The following is a 14,716-nucleotide window of genomic DNA, read 5'->3' as shown; positions in this document are numbered from 1 at the left end:
GCTCCGGCCACCTGATCCGGCAGAGAATGCATGGAATTGGCCGGACACAAACTCAGGCATGCAGCGGTTTGTGTCCCGCTGATTCTCTGCATTTTTGCCAGATTGTGGCCGATCTCTGCCAGACCCCATTATAGTTAATGTGGCCGGCGGACATTCTGTCTGCATCCAGCAGTGCTGGAGCATTCCGGCAGGCTGTTCTCTGCCAGAATCACTAACTCAGATGTGAAGGTAGCCTAATACAGGTCCACATACCTCTTACATCCAGGGACGTCTTCATTGATGTAGATCTTCTCTGTCCTCATCTTGTTTCAGACCACACCGCCATGATGATTTCTTTCAGTCATCTCTTGACAGACAGACATCTTAGTTTCCTAGTTTTCCATCATCCTCCCACCTAATCAACACCCCTCTAATACTGTGCCTGCTCTGCTCCCTATACTAGTTACACACAGATAGTTCCCCTTAAATAATTACTGGCACACAGTGTCCTAAAAAATAACTGTGCCCAGGAAACAGTGTCCCTGACACTAATAGTGTAAACATAATGTTCCCCAAAAATAATTGTACTAAGCTGATACCGTGCCAGGGTGCCCACCAAAGTAACAGTGCTCCACAGAATCCCACCAATAGAAATAATTATCTAGCAGACAACACGTAGTAGTAATAGTGCCCCTACAGTAATAATGACCCCACTGTGTCCCAGAAGTAATAATGCTCCCATAGTGCTCATACTAGTATTCAAGTTCCTCATAGTCCCTCAACTGTAATAAAGCCCACCATAATGTCCCCAGTGGTAATAATTCTCTTTATAATGTGTAACAGTAGAAAAATGCCCCATTATAATGTGGGCCAGTACATAAAAGTGCCCTGTTGTGTGGCAGTATAAAAAAATACCTCCTCTTAGTGCCCCCTGTAGAGTCAATGTCCCCATAGTACCCTCATAGTGTGTGCCAATGCCCCCTACTGTTTGCCCAAAAAACCCTCTTAGTGCCCCCAGTTAAGCCAAGGTCCCCATAGTGCCCTATAATTTGTGCCAGTATAAAATACTCCTATATCGTGTGCCTCCCCTTGTCCCCATGGTGCCTGACAATGTGCCAGTAAAGAATGCCCCCATAATGTGTGCCAGTATATAAAATAGGGTCACCAGTAGATGCCCCCATATTGCTCCCCCCTTCTCCATAGTGCCCATGTGTGCTAGCATATAAGATAGGGCCCCCATAGTGCTACTCCCCCTCCATAGTGCCCCCCATGTCTGCCAATATATAAGATAGAGCCCCAGAAGATGCCCCCATAGTGCTCCTCTCCCCCCTTCTCCAAAGTGCCCCCCATGTGTGCCAGTATTTAACATAAGGTCCCCATAGTGCTCCTCCCCCTCCATAGTGCCCCCCATGTGTGCCAGTATATAAAATAGGGCCCCAATAGTACTCCCCCCTCCATAGTGCCCCCATGTGTGTCAGTATTTAAAATAGGGCCCCCAATAGTGCTCCTCCCCCTCCATAGTGCCCCCCTTGTGTGCCAGTATATAAAATAGGGCCCCAATAGTACTCCCCCCCTACATAGTGCCCCCATGTGTGTCAGTATTTAAAATAGGGCCCCCCATAGTTCTCCTCCCCCTCCATAGTGCCCCCCATGTGTGCCAGTATATAACATAGGGCCCCAATCGTACTCCCCCCCCCTCCACAGTGCCCCCCATGTGTGTTAGTATTTAAAATAGGGCCCCCATAGTGCTCCTCCTCCTCCATAGTGCCCGCCCATGTGTGCCAGTACATGATGGGGCCCCTAGTAGATGCCTCCATGTGTGCCAGACCCCTAGTAAAGTGTAAATAAAAAAAAAAAAATAAACTCACAAACTTACCTCCTTGCCGCTTTCAGCGATGCGATGCAGGCCTCTTCCGGCCTGTGTCCCACGCTGTATGGCTCAGGCGGCGTGATGACGTCATCGCGCCGCCTGCACCGTCCTCTGATAGGTTGCAGGCCTAGTGCCTGTAGCCTATGAGAGGACTGGGGAAGGGAGACGCCTCTCCCCTACCTCGTCGCAGCATCCATCCGTATCGCTGTCCTAAGGACAGCGATACAGATGAATAGAGATGAGCGCTTCCACAATGGAAGCGCTCATCTCCCCCTGCTGCCGGTAGGAAGGGGCCCCCTCCTGCTCTGGGCCCCTGTGCAGCCGCACCGGCTGCACATGCGGTATGTCCGCCCCTGATGCCATTAGTAGGCATGGCTGTAATGGCCTCTTGGGGCAAGTAGTATGACGCTTATTGATTGGCTGCTGTGCAGCCTTTCAAAAAGCGCCAAGAAAGCGGTGAACACTGAACCCAAACTTTTACGAAAATGTTCGGGTCCGGGGTCCAAAAATCTTAAAGTTCGGTACGAACCCGAACTTTACAGTTCGGGTTCGCTCAACCCTAATAATAACTGAGAAGAGAACAATAGAAAAGGCGGCACTCACCAGTGTATATAAAAACTATGCTTTATTCGTTCATGTGTAAAATCTTCGGGCTAGATCATACAGTGCAGGTGTACACGAAAGGAGTAGGCGGCGTCGGCCATTTCGCGCTAACTTGCGCTTCGTCAGGCCAAAAGTACACATAATGTCACAGATATTTTTAGGATGCGCACTTGTTAAATAGTTGATGTAGCACAGATAATGTCGCTGTCCGCAGCGTCTATGAAAAAAGTACACTGAATGTCACAGATAATTTTAGGATGCGCAAGCGTTATACAGGAGGTATAGCGCAAGTAATGTCGCTGTCACCAGCGGCTAATAAAAAATTACACAGAATTAATGTCACTGATATTTAGGATGCGCAAATGTTTTACAGGAGATGTAGCACTGGTAATGTCGCTGTCACCATGGGCCAAACAATTGCGCTGAATGTCACAGATATTTAGGCTGCGCAAATGTAAAATAAAAGATGTAGCAGAGATTGTGTCACTACCAGAAGCGGCACTAACAATTGCACGCAATTTAGCGCAGTTTGCGCTAATAATTATATTGCTGCCAGATACAACAATAGTCCTTAAAAGGACTTTTGGGTCTCTAACAAGTATTTCACTAAAATATTACTATTTCACTCCCTACACTTTGTGTCCCTTCTTCAGCACTGCTCTCCCTGACTAAGACTGAGCCGAACACGTGTCATCAGGTGCTATATAGCACCCGATGACGCGTTCTGGCCAGCCAATCGCTGTAATGCCAGTAGCCAACATGGCTACGGCATTACAGTGAGTGCCAGTACCTCCGCGCACGTTTATTGGCTGCAAAGCATTCTCGCCCAACACTAATTGTGATGCATCTGATAACCAAGTTCCTTATTCTGGACACTCATAATCAAGTGTGTGAAGATGCAGTGGCTGGGTTTGGGGTGGCCCCAACGCTACGCTGGGTCCCCCGGACACCGTCGAAGGTGTCACCACGTTTTGCTGCTCTCCGGAAGGAATGGTAAGGCGTGGTGCCTCCCAATGGGAAATAAGTCCAGAGAGTGAGGGTCTGCAGTAAACCAGGGTGCTTCTTTATTGGAGGAATTCAGGTACAAAACAATACATGCGAGGCATTGGGCTGGCTTCTCCAGTCTCCTCCCTAGCAGAAGAAGGGTTTGATTCTGAGGAAAGGCCTGAGCTAGCTGTCCCTCTTTCTCTTCAGAAGGCTGTTACCCTGGTCTAAGGCTGGTGATCCAGGGTATGTGGCAGCGTATTCCCATCTCAGCGTCTTCTTCTGGTCACTCAGTAGTCTGGCAGAGTCTCCTCCCTGGCAGAAGAAGGGTTTGATGCTCAGGAAAGGCCTGAGCTAGCTGTCCCTCTCTCTCAGAAGGCTGGCATCCTGGTCAAGGGCCCACGGTCTGTAGTTCAGTAGTCCGGGTGGCTCCTTGGTCACAGGGCTAGTGACCCATGGTCTGTGGCTCAGCGTCCCCATCTCAGCGACTTCTTCTGGTCACTCATGCAGGCTGGCATGAGAATCCCCTCCAAGCACTGGTCCCTAACTGCAGCACACTAGGGGCTCTGACTGCTCTCCTTATATACAGTTTTTGCTAGACTAGAACCTTCTAGTGGGAGGGGTGGAGAAACTCAGCACAAACAGATACATTGTTTCAGCTCCCGTCTGGTATAGACTTACATTAAAGCTTCAGTAATACTCAATGGCAATGACAAAGCAGGTTTTCCGAACAAAACAAGTTTCCAGACATAACAACATAGCTAAAACCAGACATTTAAAAAGGTCAGGCTGTCTGCTTTTGGTGGTAAACAAGCCTGGGTTTTTCCCTCCAAAACATGGTGGTAAACAACATCTGGGTTTTGTTTCCTCCAAAACATGGTCTTTAACCCCTTAACGACCAGTGCCGTACATGTACGGCGCAACCGGACGTGACTTAACACCCAGCTCCGTACATGTACGGCAGGCTGATTGGGCGGATGCAGAAGCTGCGCCCGTCCGATCCGCAGCGGGGGTCCAGCAGTCACTGATAGCCGGACCCCTGCTGAGTGCATCGGCATCGGTAAAAACACAGATGCCGGTGTATTAACCCTTGATATGCTGACCGCGGTACATGCAATGTGTGGAGGGAGGGAGAGAGAGAGCAGCCATCGGGTCCCTGCGCTGCTGTGACGGGGACCCGATTGCAGGGAAGGCAGCCCGATGCCTTACTTAGTGTGTCAGAAAAGGTATTTTTTTGTCACCTTACATCACAAAAAGTGTAATGCCAAGCGATCAAAAAGTCATATGCACCCTAACATAGTACTAATCAAACCGTCATCTCGTACCGCAAAAATAAGACCTTGTCTAAGACAATCACCCAAAAAAAAAAAAAAACTATGGCTCTCAGAATATGCAGACACTAAAACATGATTTTTTTCAAAAATGCTTTATTATGTAAAACTAAGGCTACTTTCACACTTGCGTTCGGAGCGGATCCGTCTGGCGTCTGCACATACGGATCCGCTCCTATAATGCAAACGTTTGCATCCGTTCAGAACAGATCCGTCTGCATAACTGTTTTTTTCAGATCAGATTTTTCACTTAGTAAAAACTCAGATCGGACAGTATATTCTAACACAGAGGCGTTCCCATAGTGATGGGGACGCTTCAAGTTAGAATATACTAAAAGAACTGTGTACATGACTGCCCCCTGCTGCCTGGCAGCACCCGATCTCTTACAGGGGGCTGTGATCCGCACAATTAACCCCTCAGGTGCCGCACCTGAGGGGTTAATTGTGCGGATCATAGCCCCCTGTAAGAGACCAGGTGCTGCCAGGCAGGAGGGGGCAGGCCCCCCTCCCTCCCCAGTTTTAAATTAATTTGTGGCCAGTGCGGCCCCCCCTCCCTCCTCAGTATTATATTCATTGGTGGCCAGCGCGGCCCCCCTCCCTCCCTCCCCAGTATTATATTCATTGGTGGCCAGTGCGGCCCCCCTCCCTCCCCAGTATTATATTCATTGGTGGCCAGTGCGGCCCCACTCCCTCCCTCCCCAGTATTATATTCATTGGTGGCCAGTGCGGCCTCCCCTCTCCGTCCCCTAATTAAAATCACCCCCCCATCATTTGTGGCAGCGGAGAGTTCCGATCGGAGTCCCAGTTTAATCGCTGGGGCTCCGATCGGTTACCATGGCAGCCAAGACGCTACTGCAGTCCTGGCTGCCATGGTTACTTAGCACTGGCCACCAATGAATATAATACTGGGGAGGGACGGAGGGGGGCCGCACTGGCCACCAATGAATATAATACTGGGGAGGGAGGGGGGCCGAACTGGCCACCAATGAATATAATACTGGGGAGGGAGGGGGGCCGCACTGGCCACCAATGAATATAATACTGGGGAGGGAGGGAGGGAGAGGGGCCGCACTGGCCACCAATGAATATAATACTGGGAGGGAGGGGGGGGCCTCACTGGCCACAAATAAATTTAAAACTGGGGAGGGAGGGGGGTCTGGCCCCTGCTGCCTGGCAGCACCTTATCTCTTACAGGGGGCTATGATACGCACAATTAACCCCTCAGGTTATTTCAGACCTGAACTGGTTCTTAAAAAGTGGGTTTTGGAAATTTTCCTGAAAATTTCAAGATTTGCTTCTAAAATTCTAAGCCTTCTAACGTCCACAAAAAATAAAATGACATTCACAAAATGATCCAAACATGAAGTCGATTTTTGGAGTTATTACTCTCTATTATAAAAGTAGAGAAATTGAAATTATAGAAAATTTTTGGTAAACTTTGTATTTTCGTTTATAAATAAAAATGCATTTTTTGGACTAAATTTTACCACTGTCATGAAGTGCAATATGTAACGAGAAAACAATCTCAGAATGGCCTGGATAAGTAAAAGCATTTTAAAGTTATTACCACATAAAGTGACACTTTAAAAATGGCCTGGTCCTTAAGGTGAAAAATAGCTTGGTCCTGAAAGGGTTAAACCCTATGGCAGCTGTGGAAAATTACCAGCTTCTCAATCAAAGCCCGAACAGTCTCTCAGTATTCATTGACCCTTTCCACAGAGCCATGTAAATACAGTGATAATGAACAGGATATATATCAAAACTTATAAAAAGCAGGTACACAGTATTAAACAGTATAAATTAATCCTTTCAAGAGAAATAAAGTAAGAAGTTTTAACTTTTCATAGGGGATATAGGCAAATACTCCCTGCTCTAGGGCACTACAAAGAATATTACATGTTCCCCAAACAACAGTTAAACCTCTGCTTGAAATTTTTACATTAAAGTCTATTATGCTTCTCCACATTTTCTCATTTTCATTTGTCTGAATTACAAATTTTCCCTTTTATATATGTTTTAGATTAAATTTGGCATTTATTTTGAATGTATTATATACCAATCACTGATATTTTTGTATTTCTTTGGCTAGGTTCACATCTACGGCAAAATTTACATTTGTTTCAGTATTGGAACAGAAATCCAGAATCACTGGATCCGGAACCTAGTCTTAAAGGTTTTGTCTTACTTCAGAAAATGCCATTTATAATGCAGAGAAAACTATTACAAGGCACTTACTAATATATTGTGATTGTGCATATTGCCTCCTTTGCTGGTTTGATTCATTTTTCCATCACATTATACACTGCTCATATACAGGGGTTATGACCACCCTGCAGTCTATCAGCGGTGGTCGTGCTTGCACACTATAGGAAAAAGCACCAGTCTATGTGTATTCCAACGGTCCTGGGCACCAAAGAAGCCGGTGCTTTTTCTATAGTATGCAAGCACGACCACCACTGATGGATTTCAGGGTGGTCGTAACCGTGGAAATGAGCAGTGTATAATGCAATGGAAAAATAAATCAAGACAGCAAAGGGAGCAATATGGATAATGACAATACATTAGTAAGTGCCTTGTATCAACTTCCTCTGCAAGACAAATGCAGTGAGACTGCCCCTTTAATAATCATTTTCAATGTAAAGTTCCATAATGACTAATAATCAGTGTGTAATGGTCAGCAGGTGATGATATAGTGCTCATTGTGTGGTCATATGTATTCATTTTTGAGGTAATGCACGCTATTGTCCCTTTTTCCTGATGACACTGTTTAGGCAGCAAAACATGTCGGGGGAATATTAGTGGGGAAACTGATGGGGTCATCTATGACCAGATATATGCCACCTTTGTGGCATATATCTGGCGCAGATTCTGTTAAACGCCATGGTGCAGCAGAATCTGCGACTGTCTTACTGCGACTGTCCTACATCTAGAATCGGCCCTGGATGCGGCGAAGTTATGTAGAGGCCGGTGCCTCTACATAACTTTGGCGGATCCAGCGCAGTCTTAATAATTGTGCCCCTGAGGTTTTTATTGACCTTTTCATTGAGATCTGGTAATCCAACCCTTTTGATGATAAAATAACAGCAGACTAGTAATGTGAGAGCCTCATCCACCGTCTGTACAGGCACACCGGTTTTTAATAGTGCACTATTTTTGACCCATGCACTAGTGATAGTTTTTTACAGATGGAATAAAATGTGTGTTCTTAATAGGCCACTAGTAGAAGACTCGGTCTACTTTGTTTGTACATTTTGAGGTGGTGATGTCTTAGCTTGTCTGCTTTCCAGTCGGTGGACTGAAGCCTTAATTTGCATAAAGTATATAACTTTTTTTTTTCCTCAGGATTGTCACAACTAATTTTCACAAGATAGGTATCATTTTAATCATCAGGATCAACCACGTTCCAGCCAGGGAGCTGTTTTTTCTTAATGCTTGTGACACGCTCCGCTGCAATTGGACCAAGCAACAGCCAGGGAGAAGGAGACGCCCACTGAGAAACGCGCCTGTCTCCTGCTCCCTGCACCGACGTGCGGCATTAACATATTGGGCGCCAAAACTTTGGGGGTTCAAAATTCCAGCAGCATCAGTGGAGGGTACTCTCCATGTAAAGGTACTCGGTTAAAAACAAAAACCCTGTGAAAGGTCCTCTTTAACACACAAGAATACTACTAGCAACCGCACACTGACACCACAAAGCACGACATGTAACAAGGAAAATACTTTATTTAATTAAGAACAGTTACTGTAATGTGGAAGGTAAATGGTCGCTTGTCATCTGCACCTAGAGGGCCTGACAAATCCAAAATTGGGAAAAGGACCCAGAATCCGCCACATCCAGGGTCACAGCTTTCAGGACAAAGTTCATCAGTCCCCCAGTAAAATGTCCCCTTGACTAGTAATCTTCTGATTGGAGTAATATCTACTTCTATACCACTTACAGGTCTTGCTGCAGAGTAACATTTCATGTGCTGTTGGGACTAGAGGTGTAAGAAGGGAAATATAAACCACATATAAAAAATAACAGTTTATAAATCATTGCTAGACTAATAAACATTGATGATGGATCACTAGGATCTGTTACCAAGGTATGATTGGTTTGGTTCATTCATTCTAGTGAATGGGGCTGAGCTTCTAATAAGATCTAAAGCACACAGACCAAAGTATTCTTTCTCTACAGTGGTCTACCAAGTGCAGCAACCCCTGCATTCTCCTGATTAGTGGGGGACCTGTACCAATCCCATACGTCTAGCACATCCTAGCTACTTGTCATTTAGGGCTGCAGCTATCGACTATTTTTGTAATCGAGTAGTCTATCGATTAATCCAACGATTAATCGAGTACGTACTCTAATAACAAAAATGAATTAAAAGAAAGTTTTTCTTTATAAAACTCATCAGCCTTCCCCGTGCCATCAGCTGCCCCCCCATGCCATCAGGTTCCCCCCTAGTGCCATCAGCTGCCCCCTCAGTGCCATCAGCTGCCCCCTCAGTGCCATCAGCTGCCCCCTCAGTGCCATCAGCTGCCCCATCAGTGCCATCAGCTGCCCCGTCAGTGCCATCAGCTGCCCGATCAGTGCCTTCATCAGCTGCCCCAGTGCCCTTCATCAGCTGCCCCAGGGAGGTGAGTGCTATACAAATATACAGTCAGGTCCATAAATATTGGGACATCGACACAATTCTAACATTTTTGGCTTTATACACCACCACAATTGATTTGAAATGAATCAAACAAGATGTGCTTTAACTGCAGACTGTCACGGGGTTCCGAAGGTGCACTCGGTCCCCCATTGCCCGCAGAACTGTTGCTTAGCTTTTGGAATGAGATTCTGTGTTTGACCTCATTCCCAGGGCGGCTTTACTAGCTGGGTGGCTCCCTGCTCCTAGTCTGCCTTGAGCGCCGAGCTGATCACTCGGTGCTCGACTGGTTGGTCTGTCGGTCATGTGACGCTGGCCACGTCACATGACCCTCACTCCCCACTATAAATACAGGCAGCCTGCTGGCTACAGGTTGCCTGTTAATTTCTAGGTTCCTGGCTATTTGTTGGACTTCTGAATACTTACCTGATCCTGTTCCTGTCACGGCCATGGCTATGACCGTGACTCCTGAACCGCATGCGGTTGTCAGCGGTTTTCATTGGTGTTCAATCACAGGTGAGGGCTGTGGTATTGGCCTCACCTGTGGTTGCCGCTGGCAACAGTATGTATGTGGCAGCGTAGCAGGTTGAGCTGTGCCATGCAGCTCGCTACGCTGCGCATGCGGTTTTGTGTGTGATGTGTGGATGTGTGCACTGTGTTTTATGTTATTGTGTGCACGTTCCCTTTAAGTGGTGTTTTCCCTTCCCTGGTGTTGGAAGGGTTAATCCCCTTCCTAGTGTGTGTGATCACTGGGTGTGTCCGACTGTGGGGTGTGGCTTCTTGGCCTATAAAGCCTCACTGCTTTTGCAGGCCTTCAGGTTGCTTCAGCCATGCTTAGCTGAGAGCAGCCTCATGTATTTATTACCTGCCAGTAAGAGCCACCCCTGTGGTCATAAACCTTAATGTCATAACCATATTGTGCTTTAGTTATTTCCAGTTATGTGTGATGTCCGTGTGATGTTTTATATGTGATTTTGTGCAGCTATGGATCTGGGTCCCTGTGTAGGGATGCGCTTGTGATCTGCACCCTGCTAACACAGGGATCCAGTCAGCAAGGCTGTGGCAGGTAGGTGGAACTCCTTGTTCACCTGCCATATCCATAGAGCTGTTTATGTCTCCCCTTTTCCTGCAGCTTGGCCGTTGAGACTCCTGCTCCTCCGTGTCTAGGAGGAGTGGGCTTGTCTTACTCAGCTCCTAGGTGAGGGTCATCTTGAGGGCCAGCAGGGACTTTTAGGTTCCGGAGCATGGGCCCTCCTACCATCAAGGTTGGCCCATGCAGCTAGGAGCTAGGGTCAGGTTAGGGATGCCTTAGGAGGTGACCTGCTCCCTAATCCTGTCTTCATGGCCAAGCAGCCGTAACATCACCGGGCTTCACACGGCTGAGGATTTCCCCCATCCTCAGCCGTGACAGTATGACCACAGTCGCTTCTTACGTGGCGCTCCCTCGAAAGAGGGTAAAGCATGCACCGCTATCTGCGGATGGGGTGCATGCGCGTTCTCCGGAGGGAGAGCGTTATGGGGCTCACCATCTACGGCGCGGTGAGTGGCATTCCCCGCCATTCCTCGCTCACCGTTGTCCGTGTTGGTGTCCCCTTTTGTTTGTCTTTCCCCTCCCCCCCTCCCACTGTTTTTTATGCCTCACCAACTTTCCCCTTTTGTTGTTGGGAGGGGCTTTGAGGGGTGGGAGTATGCATCCCTCGAAAGAGGGTGTAGCATGTACCGCCGTCTGTGAAGGGGTACATGCGCGCTCTTCGGAGGGAGAGCGTTCTGGGGGTTTCGCCTCTGATGGCGCGGTGAGTGGCGTTTCCCCGCCATCCCTTCACCGTTGCCTCGTTTGGCGTTCCCCCTGATTTTAGTTACACGTGGTGTTTGTTTGGTATGCGGTATGCATACCTTCGAAAGAGGGTGCAGCATGCAGTGCCATATCCATGTGGCCTGCATGCGCGTTCTCCGGAGGGAGAGCGTTCCTGGGGGTTCTCCGTTAACGGCACGGTTGGTGGCGTATTCCCCGCCACCTTTCCTTCCGTGTCCGTGTTGGGGATCCCTCGTCCCTCTCCATGTTCCCATCTCTGGTCGTTTGCTGGCAGCACTCCGTAGGTGGTCCGGCTGCTTGCTGGTTAGGAGTGTCTGCTGGCAGCGACTGGAGTGGGGACGTGAGTGGAGAGTCCCCTCGTCCATCTCTCAGTGGTTCTTTTCTCTTTGTTGCTGGTGCGGGCTGCAGTCCTCGTCGGACTGGCTAGTGTGAGCCGGGAGAGGATGCAGCTGACAGCGACCCCTTTTTAGAACCGGCACTGAGAGTGGACGTCCCCTTCTCCTATCCCCTTGTCTGAGTCCCTCACGTGTCTTTTTTTGGTGGGGGGGCTTTGAGGGGTGGGAGTGTCACGGCCATGGCTATGACCGTGACTCCTGAACCGCATGCGGTTGTCAGCGGTTTTCATTGGTGTTCAATCACAGGTGAGGGCTGTGGTATTGGCCTCACCTGTGGTTGCCGCTGGCAACAGTATGTATGTGGCAGCGTAGCAGGTTGAGCTGTGCCATGCAGCTCGCTACGCTGCGCATGCGGTTTTGTGTGTGATGTGTGGATGTGTGCACTGTGTTTTATGTTATTGTGTGCACGTTCCCTTTAAGTGGTGTTTTCCCTTCCCTGGTGTTGGAAGGGTTAATCCCCTTCCTAGTGTGTGTGATCACTGGGTGTGTCCGACTGTGGGGTGTGGCTTCTTGGCCTATAAAGCCTCACTGCTTTTGCAGGCCTTCAGGTTGCTTCAGCCATGCTTAGCTGAGAGCAGCCTCATGTATTTATTACCTGCCAGTAAGAGCCACCCCTGTGGTCATAAACCTTGATGTCATAACCATATTGTGCTTTAGTTATTTCCAGTTATGTGTGATGTCCGTGTGATGTTTTATATGTGATTTTGTGCAGCTATGGATCTGGGTCCCTGTGTAGGGATGCGCTTGTGATCTGCACCCTGCTAACACAGGGATCCAGTCAGCAAGGCTGTGGCAGGTAGGTGGAACTCCTTGTTCACCTGCCATATCCATAGAGCTGTTTATGTCTCCCCTTTTCCTGCAGCTTGGCCGTTGAGACTCCTGCTCCTCCGTGTCTAGGAGGAGTGGGCTTGTCTTACTCAGCTCCTAGGTGAGGGTCATCTTGAGGGCCAGCAGGGACTTTTAGGTTCCGGAGCATGGGCCCTCCTACCATCAAGGTTGGCCCATGCAGCTAGGAGCTAGGGTCAGGTTAGGGATGCCTTAGGAGGTGACCTGCTCCCTAATCCTGTCTTCATGGCCAAGCAGCCGTAACATCACCGGGCTTCACACAGCTGAGGATTTCCCCCATCCTCAGCCGTGACAGTTCCTTGACCATCCTTTTGCCTGATCCTCCTGTACTGCGCTTCCGTCCTGGTATTGTGACCTCGGCTCCCACCTGACTACTCTCTTAGGACTCCTCTTGTACTTCTCTGCTCTCCTGGTATTTATGACCCCGGCTTCTCCTGACAATTCTCTGCTTGCTCCATTTGTACTTTGCAGCTTTCCTGGTATTGACTCGGTCCGTTCACGTCCTGTTGTTTGTCTGTCTGTCATCCCTGCACTTACTCCAAGTTAGGGATTGCCGTCCAGTTGTCCCCTGTCATTAGGACTCGCGAGGCAAGTAGGCAGGGCCAGGGGTAAGGGTGGAGCGCAGTGGTCACTTCCCTCCCCCTGTGTGTGTGTGTACGCGACCGTTACACAGACTGTCAGCTTTAGTTTGAGGATATTTACATCCAAATCAGGTGAACGGTGTAGGAATTACAACAGTTTGCATATGTGCCTCCCACTTGTTAGTGGACCAAAAGTAATGGGACAATTGTCTTCTCAGCTGTTCCATGGACAGGTGTGTGTTATTCCCTCATTATCCCAATTACAATGAGAAGATAAAATGTCCAGAGTTCATTTCAAGTGTGCTATTTGCATTTGGAATCTGTTGCTGTCAACTCTCAAGATGAGATCCTAAGAGCTATCACTATCAGTGAAGCAAGCCATCATTAGGCTGAAAAAACTAAACAAACCCATCAGAGAGATAGCAAAAACATTAGGCATGGCCAAAACAACTGTTTGGAACATTCTTAAAAAGAAGGAACGCACCGGTGAGCTCAGCAACACCAAAAGACCCGGAAGACTACAGAAAACAACTGTGAAGGATGACCAAAGAATTCTTTCCCTGGTGAAGAAAACACCCTTCACAACAGTTGGCCAGATCAAGAACACTCTCCAGGAGGTAGGTGTATGTGTGTCAAAGTCAACAATCAAGAGAAGACTTCACCAGAGTGAATACCGAGGGTTCACCACAAGATGTAAACCATTGGTGAGCCTCAAAAACAGGAAGGCCAGATGTCACGACCGCTATCCCAGCAGCAGTCGTGTCGCACCAGACGGAGGGGAAGGGGGACCCTTATCTACGGATGGGAAATAGAATGGCCACCCCTGACTAACCCTAAGCTGGCACCTGTCTGCCCTGATACCCTAGACGGGGTGTGAACCCGTGCGGTGAGCAGGATGCCTAAACCCTCAGTCGCCCTAACAAGACTGGACTGGGGAAAGGCCGATGGGAGCGCTAGTCACCATCACTCACGTCTAGGAAAACAACAGGGGAAGACAGCAACAAACAAACAACAGCAGAGATAGACTTATCCAGTCACGAGCAGAGAAGTCGATCCCAAACACGATAGTCCACGCCGGACAAGAGCTCCACAGCAACACCATCAAACGATCTCCTTCCAAGGTCAGAGTAGCACTGGAAGTAAGGACTATATCTGGCAATGACTGCAAGTGAAACTGAAACTAATATAGTAGCTGGGAGTGGCAGACAGGACTCACCTGAGAAGGATGCCTACAAACTCCCAGTCAGGACAAAAAGGTTCACAAGGCAAAACCCAGATGACATACCCTGAACCACGGAGCAAACTCACAAGCTATCGCGAGTAGCAAGTCGCTGCGACCTTCTCCTCCCAGACCTGTCTGGATCAGTCACAGTCGTGACAGTACCCCCCTTTCTACGAGGGGCCCCTGGACCCTCAAGACCAGGCCTCTCCGGATGGGAGCTATGAAAAGCCCGAATGAGTCTGTCCGCTTTTATCTCTGATGCTGGAACCCACATTCTCTCTTCGGAACCATAACCTCTCCAGTGCACCAGGTACTGAAGAGAGCGGCGAACATATCGTGAATCAACAATCTTTTCTACCTGAAACTCAAGACTGCCATCAACAACCACCGGTGGAGGCGGTAGTGGCAATGGTTCAGGAGGTTCTACATATCTCATAAGCAGAGATCTGTGGAAGACA

The sequence above is a fragment of the Bufo bufo genome, chromosome 4 (genome assembly GCF_905171765.1).
Source record: "Bufo bufo chromosome 4, aBufBuf1.1, whole genome shotgun sequence".
Classification (NCBI taxonomy): Eukaryota; Metazoa; Chordata; class Amphibia; order Anura; family Bufonidae; genus Bufo; species Bufo bufo.
The sequence above is the reverse complement of the archived record's forward strand: the minus strand, read 5'-3'. Positions refer to the sequence as shown.